Source organism: Periplaneta americana, chromosome 3 (assembly GCF_040183065.1).
Source record: "Periplaneta americana isolate PAMFEO1 chromosome 3, P.americana_PAMFEO1_priV1, whole genome shotgun sequence".
NCBI classification, from domain to species: domain Eukaryota; kingdom Metazoa; phylum Arthropoda; class Insecta; order Blattodea; family Blattidae; genus Periplaneta; species Periplaneta americana.
Window position 1 is genome coordinate 80351077 of NC_091119.1, and position 12974 is coordinate 80364050.

Sequence of the window (12974 nt, forward strand, 5' to 3'; positions counted from 1 at the left end):
TCAAGGTTTAAGCCTCTAATGGCTTGTTCCAGTCTCATGCATTAAACATTTGTTGAGTACATCTTTTCTTTGGTCTGCCAATGTTTCTTTTGCCTGTTGGTCTGTAATCTAATAGCAGTTTTGGAATGCGGTATTCTTCCATTCTTTCCACATGTTCCCTCCACTTAGTTCTATATTGGTGTATCTTCTCTGTTAGTTTAAAGATGCCTAATTCCTTTCTTATGTCATCATTTCTCCTTTTGTCTAACTAAGTTTAGCCAGCCATACTCCTTAGGAATCGCATTTTGGCGGCCTCTATTTTTCTCTCTTCACTTTTTCTTAATGTCCAACATTCCGAGCTATATAGGAACATGGGCACTGCCATTACTTTATAAAATTTTAATTTAGTTTCTTTCCTAGTTTGTTTGAGGTTTCTTTTTATTGTTCCACATATATAGTTAAATTTATTAATCTTTTTTATTACATCATCATTTTTAACGTATGATACACTGCAGCCTAAATAATTAAAATTGTTTACTTGTTCTATCATTTTTCCTTCTAAAATGATTTTAGCCCTGATTGTATTGGACCCTTGAAATGCTAGTACTTTTGTTTTGGCTGTGGAGATGTTTAATGCATACTTTTTACTTACATTATTTAATTGGTATATGGCTTTTTGTAAATTTATCCTCTGAGCTACAGATGAGAACTTGGTCATCTGCAAATAAAATTGTGTCTAAAAACCTATTCTTAATTTTAAAATGTGTCTCTAAATGTATCTGCCATTCTACTATGACATTGTCAATATATATATATATATATATATATATATATATTAAAAAGCAGTGGTGAGAGAGGACAGCCCTGTCTCACTCCTTTGTTAATTGTTGCTATTTTATCCTCGTTCTTTGTTCTTGTTTCTATCATTATTTTGTTGTCTACATATAAACTTCTTATATTGTTATTAAATGATTCGGTATACCTTTTTGTTCTAAAATACACCATAATTTATTTCTATTAACCTTATCAAAGGCTTTTTCGTAGTCTATGAATGCCATATATGTTGGTATGTTATATTCACTATGTTTTTCTATTATTTGGTTTATACTAAATATGCCATCTACACAAGCTCTTCCTTCACGAAACCCATTTTGAGCTTCCGAGATAATATTCTCCATTATTATCTTCAATCGGTTCTTTAATATTGTTGCATATAGTTTATAACACGTATTTAGAATACTTATTCCCCTATAGTTATTATAGTAAAAATTCTTTTATACATTTCACACTTATGCGTTTTTTTTTCTGAGTTCCCAGCAAAATTTCTATACTTTCCATATCAATTTATTTCGGTTATACGTTTTTCGTTATTTGTTAAACTTATATGATCGTATTTTAAGTCTCTAAGAGATATGAAACGTCATTTTTATGTTCCAAATAAACTTTTATTCGAAATTAGGTTTGCTGTGAAAATGTACGAACGCGAATATACAGTACATGTTCATTGTTAAGTTGTGGGCCACTTCGAAATTCGTGGAAATCAGAAGATGCATGCATATGCTTGCCTCCAACAATCTTGTGTCCTTTAATGGCGTTGTTACTGCTTTAGAAACAGTGAAATGTTCCCATAACACACCATGATGTAACTGAATAAATTAGGAAACAGTTGTCACAACAATTTGAGGACTTAGTTTATTCCTTAGGAGCAAGCAGAAGCAATCCAAAAAAAAAACACACACACACACACTCTCTCTCTCACTCTCTCTCTCTCCTCCCCCTCTCTCTCTCCCTCTCTCTCTCCCTCTCTCCCCCCTCTCTCTCCCTCTCTCTCCCTCCTCTCTCTCCCCTCTCTCTCCCCCTCTCTCCATCCCTCTCTCTCCCTCCCTCCCTCTCCCTCCCTCCCCCTCTCTCCCTCCCCTTCTCCCCCTCTCTCCCTCCCTCCCCTCTCTCCCTCCCCTCTCTCCCTCCCTCCCCCTCTCTCTCCCCCTCCCTCTCTCCCCCTCTCTCCCCCTCTCTCTCCCTCCCTCCCTCTCTCTCCCTCCCTCTCTCTCCCCCTCTCTTTCTCCCCCTCTCTCCCCCCTCTCTCCCTCTCTCTTCCCCTCTCTCTCTCCCTCTCTCCCCCCTCTCTCTCTCCTTCCCCCTCCCTCCCTCTCTCTCCCCCTTCCTCCCTCCCTCTCTCTCCCCCTCTCTCTCACACACACACACAGATATATATATTGTAAAGCAATAACATGTTGTAAATGATGAAGATCACATGATAAGAACAAGGTAAGTCAATTTCGTAAAATTTTCTGGATTGGTGTTCGAAATGTAATATATCAGCCAGCTTTGGCTCTAAGAAGCTAAGATTTCCTACATTTTATTGTGTATTGTTAATAATGTTAATATTGTATATACCACTGCCACCGGGTGCTTGCCCACTTGCAGTGTAAATAATACAGATTATAATCTTATATTCTTCAAGAATATGTGTTATAAATTTGAGTACCAGTAGCCTACTGTATTATGAACTCAAAGATGACTTAACTATGAAGTTCTAATTTTCTCTTGCAAAATTTTACTAAATATACTTAACACGTCTTTCCCATATAGTCTTCAAATGATAATTCAGATATTATTAAATGTTGTTTCAGTTATACGTTTTTCTCACTTATGCATTTTTCCTTTAGACTCCAACAAAATAAGAACAAATGAAGTTTTACTGTAGTTGTGGGATCCTAGTGAAAGCATTGTAGGTGTGTTGAGAAACAACCAAATTATTAGGTCTGCAAAGTTCTCGGAGAACAATCTGAAATCTCACTTCAAAATCAGCAAGCCATATGGACACATTAGACCACAACATGTAAAACCCAACAAAAGTATAACATCTATGGAATATACAGCCCACCCAACAACAAAAATCTAAACCTTAATAATTTAAGAACAAACAAATCCATTGCGTGACAGCCAGTGGAGGACCAAGGCCTACCAGCCAACTAGTAGCCTCACTTTCACATGCCTCAGCAGAGTGAAAGATTATCCAACCAGTACAGGGTAATCTGTAGTTAGTACAATGAACTTCCCAGCTATTATAACTTGCGAAACCATATTTCAATGCTCAATGTAGTTCCCCAGATTCATAATATTGGATAGGAACCAGTTTCATACATTGGCCGAAATTTAATGAGAAAAGACTAAAACAGAAGAATAAAAACATCATTGCCCTTTACTGGACTACTAGGAAACAAATAGAATACAGTCTCGACATTGTCACTGAAAGAAAAAGAAGTTTTCAAATTTCACTGAGATGGATGAAACTCAGAACATGAAATCTAAAAGCTATTAAATGCATCTTGTCATAATATTTTCTCGTAAAGCATAGTCGTTTTATCAAGGTACACCACTGAAAAATTAAACAATAATTACATAATATATATTTTTTTTTATCCAATGCCACCAGGTTGTCTTTTCGACATTTCTGGTCTTCACTCCTGGCCGTGGCTTAATTGTAACCCACTTCTGAGGTTGGGGCGCCTGGAAGGCGGAGTTACATTACCCCGATGATGTGATAGGATGATTATGATAATGTGGTGCCAGGAGAGGTCTTAAATCTAAACTTAACCTAAATTCCAGACCATGGACGAACGCAGGAATAATCCCCTATAATTACATAATATACATAGGTTTTCAGAAAGTCGACGACCTTTATATATATTATATACACCGTGTTCCGCTTATAAGTATAATAAAAGAAATAGTTATAATTTCATAACAATGCATGCAAATGGGTTAAGATTGGTACCATTGTAAAGAGGAAATTGGGAAGTTTTAATCCATTTTTGTTACTTATTTTTAGAAGACTCACGCATGCGCAGATCATTAAATAAGAGAATTCGTATCGTATCTTTAGTCAGTCAGCATGTGGACGCCACAGCAGAAAGCCTTTTGTGTGCTGTCATTAGCAGAACATAGATCCATAATTCGTGTACAGCGCTTGTTTCGCCGTCAGTACAATCTTAGACCGAGGGAAGCTGTACCGACGTACGTCTCAATAATGAAATGGGATAGGCAGCTCAGAGAAACAGGAAGTTTGTTGTCTAATGCAGGTAAACATTCCAAGCGTAAAGTGTCTGACGAAAATGTCGAACGCATTCGCGAGGCATTTCAGAGAAGCCCGCGGAAATCCATTCGACAGGCTAGTGTGCAGTTGAACATTCCACCAACAACAGTGCATACAGTGCTCCATAAAAGATTGCGTTTGCGAGCGTACAAGCTGCAACTTCATCAGATGATTACGCCGAATGATAAACTGGAACAAAAACGCTTTGCAGAAACAATGTTGGATAAAGTGGACGATGACGACACATTTCTAACTCGAGTCTGTTTCTCAGATGAGGCAACCTTCCACGTCAGTGGAAAAGTAAACCAACACAATTGTCGCATCTGGGGGTCGGAAAATCCAAGTGTCGTAATTGAACACCAACGGGATTCCCCTAAATGGAATGTTTGGTGTGGGATCATGCGTGACAGAATCATTGGTCCCTATTTCTTTGCTGAAAAGACAGTCACTGCAAACACGTACCTGGATATGTTGCAACTGTATGCTGTGCCACAACTCCCAGATGGAGCAATTTTCCAGCAAGATGGGGCTCCACCACACTTTGCCAACATGGTTCGCACATTCTTAGACGAACAATTCCCTGCAAGATGGATCGGAAGAGGATCACCGTACATCACATGGCCTGCCAGATCACCAGATCTAACACCACCTGATTTTTTCCTGTGGGGGTTTGTTAAGGACCAGGTCTACAGGACGCCAGTACGTGATTTGGCAGACTTACAAGAAAGAATTTATGCTGCTGTCAACAATGTTACACCACAGATGCTTCATAACACTTGGGTCGAGGTTGAATACCGGTTGGATATTTCCCGTGCAACCAATGGAAGCCATGTTGAGGTTTATGGAACATAAGGTAACAAAAATTCCCAGTTTTCATTCTTTGTAGCAGTTGGTTTCAACTATATACTTGTATTAATTCAGAAGTTATAGCTATTTCTTTTGTTATACTTATAAGCGGAACACTCTGTATATAAAGATTTAAAATAGAGGTGATAATCCAAAATGCTCTAGCAATCTTTGATGATGCCTGTGATAATTTTTTCCACAGTTTGGAGGTGAATACCTAAAGTTTTTAATACGGTATACTCCATGGTAAATGACTGGAGAATGCTGGGTTTGCAGTGAAGTACCTGCCCTTGGACAGAAAACTATAAATGAATGAATGTTGGTAAAGAAATCTGGTGTCCATAAAAAAAGATCCGATTTGGTGTTTACTGAATTTTACAGCATTTATTAGGCTTTTCTGTTGAAGTCTTACAAGGAACACAATGCAATAGGTTTAATAATTTTTTATTAAATTAAATCAGTGTACGAGTAATTATGCAAAGGAATTATATTTCTTGTAATACGTAGTTTGGTTCAGTTTTAAAAGAAAGATGCTTATATAGGCTAGGTCTTATTTTCAGATTGAATTGTAACTGTAACATGGGTTTAAATGATTCAATTATATAATTACACTAGTCTGCGATGAAATTACTGCCTCCAAAGTTTGAATGTTTTTAGGGTATTTTTAGCATGCTGAAGTAAAATTGGAAGCCAGAAAGTTCCTGTCACGTACCATTTTTTTGTTATTTTAATTTTCTTATAATATATTACGACAATTTATAGCGTAATTATTTAAACTATAACACTTTAACAACTGTAGTTTTAGTATGTTAAGATATGAAAACCAAATATATTCAACATATGTTTAAGATGTTTATATTGAAAATCAAGGATAACAGATGTTTCTTAGCAGATAGAGGGTGCAAGCGTATAAGGAAGTTAAGGTGAAATAACGTGCAGCTTTGCCATTATCTTTATTTGTGGGAGATAGAAATGTCAGCCATACCTTGGTGAGAGACTCAACTCAACTTGTCTAGTTCCTCTCACATTTCAATAGTCTGTGTTTCACCTGGAAACGAAACGAAATCAGTTTTTGAAGCTTTATTGTGGAGTAGAAAGTTGAGAGTTTTTAGTTCAGTAAGAAAGTATTTACCATGTTGCATCGAGGATGTCTAAATAATCCAGACCACTTTTATTATATAATTTATGTAGGATATACACATTGCCTAAGCAGAGGCGTAATTTTACAGATTTTGTGAAAAAGTCATATCATGCCTATTTTGGAATCAAACTTGGAGACCAAAGTAAAGCTTGGACACCACACAGAGTATGTAGAGTATACATTGAAGAACTTCATCATTGGATCAATGGCAGAAGACTGTTGCTATCTTTTGGAGTACCTATGGTTTGGAGAGAGCAGTCGAACCATAGTAATGACTGCTACTTCTGTTCGTGTGATGTGAAGGGGTACGATTCTAAAAATAAAAAGCATATCGTGTATCCAGTTATTCAGTCAGCCATTTTACCTGTACCCCATGGGGCTGATGTACCAATCACTGTGCGACTAGAAAATCTTGAATAGTTTTCATCTGAGTCTGTTGTAGTGGTGAGGGAAATTGTGACGAGTGACAGAGTCGGGTGCTGCAGAATGTGGCTTTAAATAAGGAAAGACACTGTTTCAAATACATATGTGAGAAATTTCCACTACTATCTGAAGCAAATTAAAAGAAAATATATTTAATGGTCCTGACAAAATAAAACAGATGTCTGATGCAGCATTTAAGAACACTTTGGATGAAAAGGGGAAAGCAGCATGGATATCTTTCTGTGAATTTGTTTTAAAATTTCTTGGTAACAACAAGGGTCCTAATTACCGAAACACTGTGGCTAACATGCTTGAAGCATACAAGGAACTTGGTTGTTACATGAGTATCAAAATTCATTTTCTGTTTTCTCACCTAGATTATTTCCCCGAAAATCTAGGATTTTTGAGCGAAGAGCAAGGTGAACGATTTCACAAGGATCTGCAGGAGTTCAAAAGGAGATACCAGGGACGATGAAGCATCAGTATGCATCCTCATTATTGTTGGATGTTAAAGCGTAAAATACCTGAAGACAAAAAATAAAAGAAAGAGGAGCAGGAGGACTTTCTCATCAGTGTGCAAGTATTGGGCCTCAACTAAGAAGCAAGTGGTGTAATTTTTTGTGTGATACATTGTGCTAATTTATACATCCAATAGTGAAGTAAACAAGCCAAAACAAAGCAAAAACACTCTAGTGACATGTATGAAAAACCATACACATGTATGACTTGAGGCTTTCCCGGCGTTTGATATAGAATAACTCTTCTCGGGTTCTCAGCCAGGTGAGTTGGAGATTAGCTTCCAAGCTTTCGACGGCTAGCTCTGCCATCTTCTTCAGGGATGAAGTCGCGGGTGCTCGTGTAAAGGGGGTTAAGTCAAATTGCAAGGTTTGTAAACTTCTCTCCTTTGGTACCTAAGAAAAGATGGCTAAAGTGGCTAATGGGACAGTGAGGCCCAATACTTGCACACTGATGATTATCAGGTTGTTAAATTGATGTTGATTGTCGATTGATGTTATGTGATTGTTGTTGTTGGTATGTAATCCTCATTTGTACTTAATAAAACTACAGTGAAACCTTGGGAAAACACTCTTCAAGGGACCGTATAAAATAGCATATTAAACGGGACTACATATTAGCAAAAGTGAGTCATTTTTGGATTTTTTAAATTTTACCACAAAAATATGAATCATCATAAACATTTGTTGAAGAAATTTAAGGATTAAATACTGTAATCATACAGGATAGAAGGTTATTTTATTTTCTGTCCTTTCAGGAAATGTCAGAACAAATACAATGTCTTATCAATTAAAGTGCCCCTTTATTAAAAAAGCCAAAAATATTTTTCTGTCTTGCACTTGATCCAGTACTATGAATAATTGCATTTTCCACATGATTTAAATTGGAAGTGACATCAGTAATTTGACTACTAGAAATATTAATGAATCTACAAATCACAGACACCACGGCAAGGACTTTGTTGCGAGAAGGATTTGGAATGTCTACTGCTTCCACTTCTTTTCCGTCAAATCTCCACTGACAATGCGATTTAAAACTGCTAGCAAGAAGGACAGACTCTGAATACAGTAGTCAGTACTGTACTGAATACAGCTGAATACAGTAGTACTCAAGGGTCGCATTCCATTCTATTGTATTCACCGAAAAAAGGCTCCTATAAATTCTTGAATATGCAGGTGCCAGTGGTAAATGTAGAAGACTGGGAAAATTTTCTCAGTATCCTTTACAGTACGATATTTTAGAATTTTCAGCAGATGAAAGAGTGTATTAAATGGGATGATGAGCATATTAAGTTGTGGATTTTACATGGTTTGTATAGGAATGTCAAGGGACTGAACGAAAAGAGTGTATACCGGTAATGCGGGATAGCATAACAAATGAGCGTGTATTATCGGGGTTTCACTATATATTGTATTACTGTAAACCTACTTATGCACCCTCCTGTATATAGTTCATTTTATTAATGTTTTGAGGACATGATTAAAAATGTTCAGTTTTAACAAAAGTTTGCTATCATTTTTCGAAGTTCATGTGTAATTTACTATATTTCGAAACTCAGAAATTGTAAATTATTACTTCATACTTAATATGGCATAGTCCCCAGGTGATCTATCAGGAAAGATAGACGCAATAGTTATATAGGGATCTGTGTAAAGATCCTATCAACTTATGTGCAGGAATTTGATCAGTTGATAATGGTTATCAACTACACTGAGAAAAACTACCAGTTTAGTTGTCTAGTGCTCAGCATTAGAAACCAACCTAGTTTACCAATACAAATACTTATAACATTTGTTTGTTTTTTTTTTTTTTTTTCTAATTACACTTGTATCTTGCATGCATTTGTTTCTGTTTTATCTCCTTTTTCATGTTATATGCAATTCTGTGTTTTTTTAAACAAATCTGTACTGTCTATTGTAATTGGGGCTTTGCCCTGTTATAGACATTAATTAATTAATTAATTAATTAATTCATTCATTCATTCATGAGTCGGCATGTAGAACATTACACTATTCATTTATTTTTTCATTCACTGTTCTGCACAAGAGCAGGTCTTTCACTGCAAACCCAGCTTTCTCCAATCTTTCCTATTTTCTGATATCTTCTTCTGCCCCGAACTCTTCTGTTCACATTCCTTCCAGTGCATTCTTCAGTAGGCAGTTTCTTTTCAGCCAGTGATCCAACCAATTCCTTTTTCTCTTCCTGATCAGTTTCAACATTATTCTTTCTTCACCCACTCTTTCCAACACAGCTTCATTTCTTATTCTGTCTATCCACTTCACATGTTCCATTCTTCTCCATATCCACATTTCAAATGCTTCTATTCACTTTTCTTCACTTCATTGTAATGTCCACGTTTCTGCCCCATACAATGCCACACTCCATACAAAGCACTTCACTGGTCTCTTCCTTAGTTCTTTTTCCGCAGAAGATGCTCCTTTTTCTATTAAAAGCTTCCTTGGCGATTGCTGTCTTGCTTTTGACTTCCTGGCAGCAGCTCATATTACTGCTTATAGCACCCCCCAAGTATTTGAAGCTGTCCACTTGCTCTACCGCCTCATTTAGAATTTGCAAGTTTACCTTCTTTATTTTTCTCCCTATGACCATGATCTTCGTCTTATTTGCATTTATCTTCATCCCATACTGTTCACACTTGTCATTTAGCTCCTGTAGCATATCCCTTAGTATCATCTTCTCTTCTAATAACAAAGCCATATCATCAGTAAAATATTATGCACTTTATTCTTCTCCCTCTTATTATCATTCCTCCCATGTTCTGAAAACAGTTCTTTACTAAATCCTCTAAGTAGATGTTGAACAGTATAGGTAATAAAGGGCATTCTTGTTGTACTCCTCTCTTAATTTAACTTCTTTCTGACATTTCTTCTCCTATCCTGACTTTGACTTGTTTCATATAAAAATTACCAATACTGAATAGTCTTCTCTCTTTCCAATCCACTCCTATTTTCTTTAGAATCTGCATCAGTTTATTCCAATCCACTCTGTCAAAAACCTTTTCTAAGTCCACCAACACTACATACACTCCTTTATTCTTCTCTAGGTATCTTTTGCTGATTGTTCTTAGCAGTCCAATTGCAAATCTCGTGCCTTTTCCCTTCCTGAAGCCAAACTGCTCTTCTTCCAACTGTTCTTCCATCTTAGAATATAAATGTCGATTCTGTATTCTCAGAAGAATCTTCGCCGAGTGCGATATCAGATTGATAGTCTTAAACTCATTACATTTCTTAGCATTATTTTTCTTCGGTATTGGAAGCAACACTGTCTCCGTAAAATCTTCAGTTCATTCGCCTTTTTCATATATTTCGTTGTACACAGTATCTGTTGACATGTATTTTTCTTTAATGCAAATTTTCCTTTCACTTGTTTGCAGATGCCATGCTGTACATTGGTGGTAGATACCACTTCCAGAAAGTGATGAGCTTGTTACCAAACATATGGTCTTCATTACCGACAGTGTCTGTTTTAGGATACATCTCCTCAGTTTAGATGTCAATACATTTAAAACATTCCATATGTTAGAGTTTTCCTTTCATCCATTTTAACTTTCCTTCCAAGCAACAAGAGACACGGTACAAACACCAGCGAGATATAAACTGCTGTCTCTAGCTGTTGTGAGCAGGGTAGGCTTACAGGCAAGGTCCCCCACCCCCTTAACTTGTGCAGTGCTCTCCCCACTCCCTCAACTTGTACAGTACTCTAACAGACAAACCACATATTACACAAATGAATGCTTTTGAGAGCTTTACAGAAATGTAAAGATGGGCCTGTATACAAATTTTGGATACAAAATTCTTGTTTGAGCCGAAACCCTTCTCTTGTTAGTGACAGTTCATACAGGTTAGTAAAATTTGTTCACATGAAGTAAAAATTATGAAGTCAGCTTCTAAATACTGGTTTTGAGATCAAATTCTTATTATTTTTAACCAAATTGTCAATTAATTCATGAAATAGATTGTTTTGTTAAATCTTTACCACATTTTGAAAAACCCCACAATTCAAACATTTCCCAACATGAATCTAGAGTCATATTCTATTTAAGAAATAATTTTTCATACGGAAATATTCGTTATATTTTACCAACATTTTTCATTTAAAATATTCCAATTCTTAACTCATGCATTTCTTTTAAACATTTTTTTGTCATTCCCCAGAACATTGTCTTTCGTGACTTAAGAGGTTTCTCAAAAAGACCAATTCAGTAATTGCTTTCGAGTGAGCATACCTAAACTTTTATATTTATATAGTTATACAATAGAGGGGAAAACAAAGAATTGTACGAACATCAAAAAGCAATTCATTGATACTTTTGTCATGCTCCTAATGCGGTATGTGAATATATGAAAGCCACTGAAAATAACACTGTATTAATTCTAAAATGTATGTCTCTCAAAATATTGTTGTTTATGTCTAAAAATGTGTTATTGCGAAATTCTATCTGTGTAATCATGTTGCTAATGTAGTATGCTAAGCATTGTAGAAAGAACAATCTCTTAATTTCAAAAATATATGTCTCTCAGAATATTAGGCCTATTCTTCTTGTTAAACAATGACTTCTCGTAAAATTACACTGTACCTTTCTGTATTGTATATATAAAATAAAAAATAATGTACAGTAATTAATGTGATTTGAATTTGTAAGATAATTATAATTAACTCAAGTCATATTATTTAAAAAAACCAGATATGATATAAGCGAGCATACAGTGGTCAAGGGGTAAAATATGTTCCAATATAAATTAAATTATATATGTATATATTGATTCTTCGTACATGGGCTCGCAAAACTTTTGTCTGATATACTGTACAGTTTTCCTCGTTCTTAAGTTGGTATTTGTACTCATCCAAAGATAGTAGCGTAGATGGCAATTAGCCTCTCCACAGGTAACAAGCCACCCTTCCTTACAACAGAAAGGTTGAACTAAGCTAGTTGATTCTAAACTCAAATAGAATCCTTTATGTATACTTAGTGGTCTAGTGATATAGGTAAATTTAATAAACCTGTATTTTGTAGCTCCTCCTCATGCCACGGTTCTTTGCATTATGATTAAGGAGCGGATTCCTATGTAATTAAATATTCTTTTCGTGTGTGATAAAACACAATTAACAAAGTTAAAAATTCCGAACATGAAGTTTCAAGTTTAAAACCCGAATGTTATTTCACATAAAAACGCATATTTTCACAAAAAAATTATGTAACTACATTTTCAGGAAATTTATCATAAACACATAAATCTTGGAGTTTTTTTACTTAAATAATTTTTTACAAGCACTTTTAAATATTTTAAAACTAAATCAATTATATCACTCAGAAGTATGTTAGCTTTTTTTTAAGAATTCTTGGTTGCTTCATGTTTCTAAGCGCTGTGTGGTGTATCCGTGATCCATTTTTGTAATAGTATCGCCTCAAGTTATGAGAACTGCTAGGCAGCATATCAATGTTATTATTAGAGGATAAATTAACATGGACAAGGAGGAGAGATCGTGCAACAATAATTAGGAATGTTTATTGTTGCTGAAGATGATTTCATTCCACGCTTTGTTTGTGAAACACAACAGATAAGAGCTCGGGTATGAACATTATTTAATTTAAACAAATCTCTCGCCTCTCGCTCATGTCATGCACTCTTCTTGTGATTCCCTGTTATTGGGCTTCGTCAATCGATATCCTTCAAGATAGGTATATTGAAAGATGTTTGTTTAAAAAACGATTTGGCTTTCCTATTAGCAAATTTAAGCTTTTTGTGTGACACCATAAAAAACTCGAAACATCCAAAAACCTGTTGTCTGAAAGAAGGAGGTGCGTGCCGTGGAAATTAAACTAGACTCGCTACCAGGTTCAGAAGCACAATTACTAAGGGACAAATTCAAGAATGTATTTGGGAAAAACAGTCGATATAAAAAAAATGTGTAAAGTTCCTCAAGTATTAGAGGATGCGCCTGTAGGTGAAA

General features: G+C 35.8%; 1 long non-coding RNA gene across 3 annotated transcripts in view; it reads left to right on the forward strand.

The window, feature by feature from the left end:
* Positions 1 to 11900, forward strand: part of LOC138696210 (uncharacterized) — a 55889-nt gene extending 43989 nt beyond the window's left edge. For all 3 annotated transcript variants that reach the window (XR_011331286.1, XR_011331284.1, XR_011331285.1), the window contains one exon: positions 10396 to 11900. This is a non-coding gene — a long non-coding RNA (uncharacterized lncRNA). The remainder of the gene's footprint in view (positions 1 to 10395) is intronic.
* Positions 11901 to 12974: the final 1074 nt, after the last annotated feature.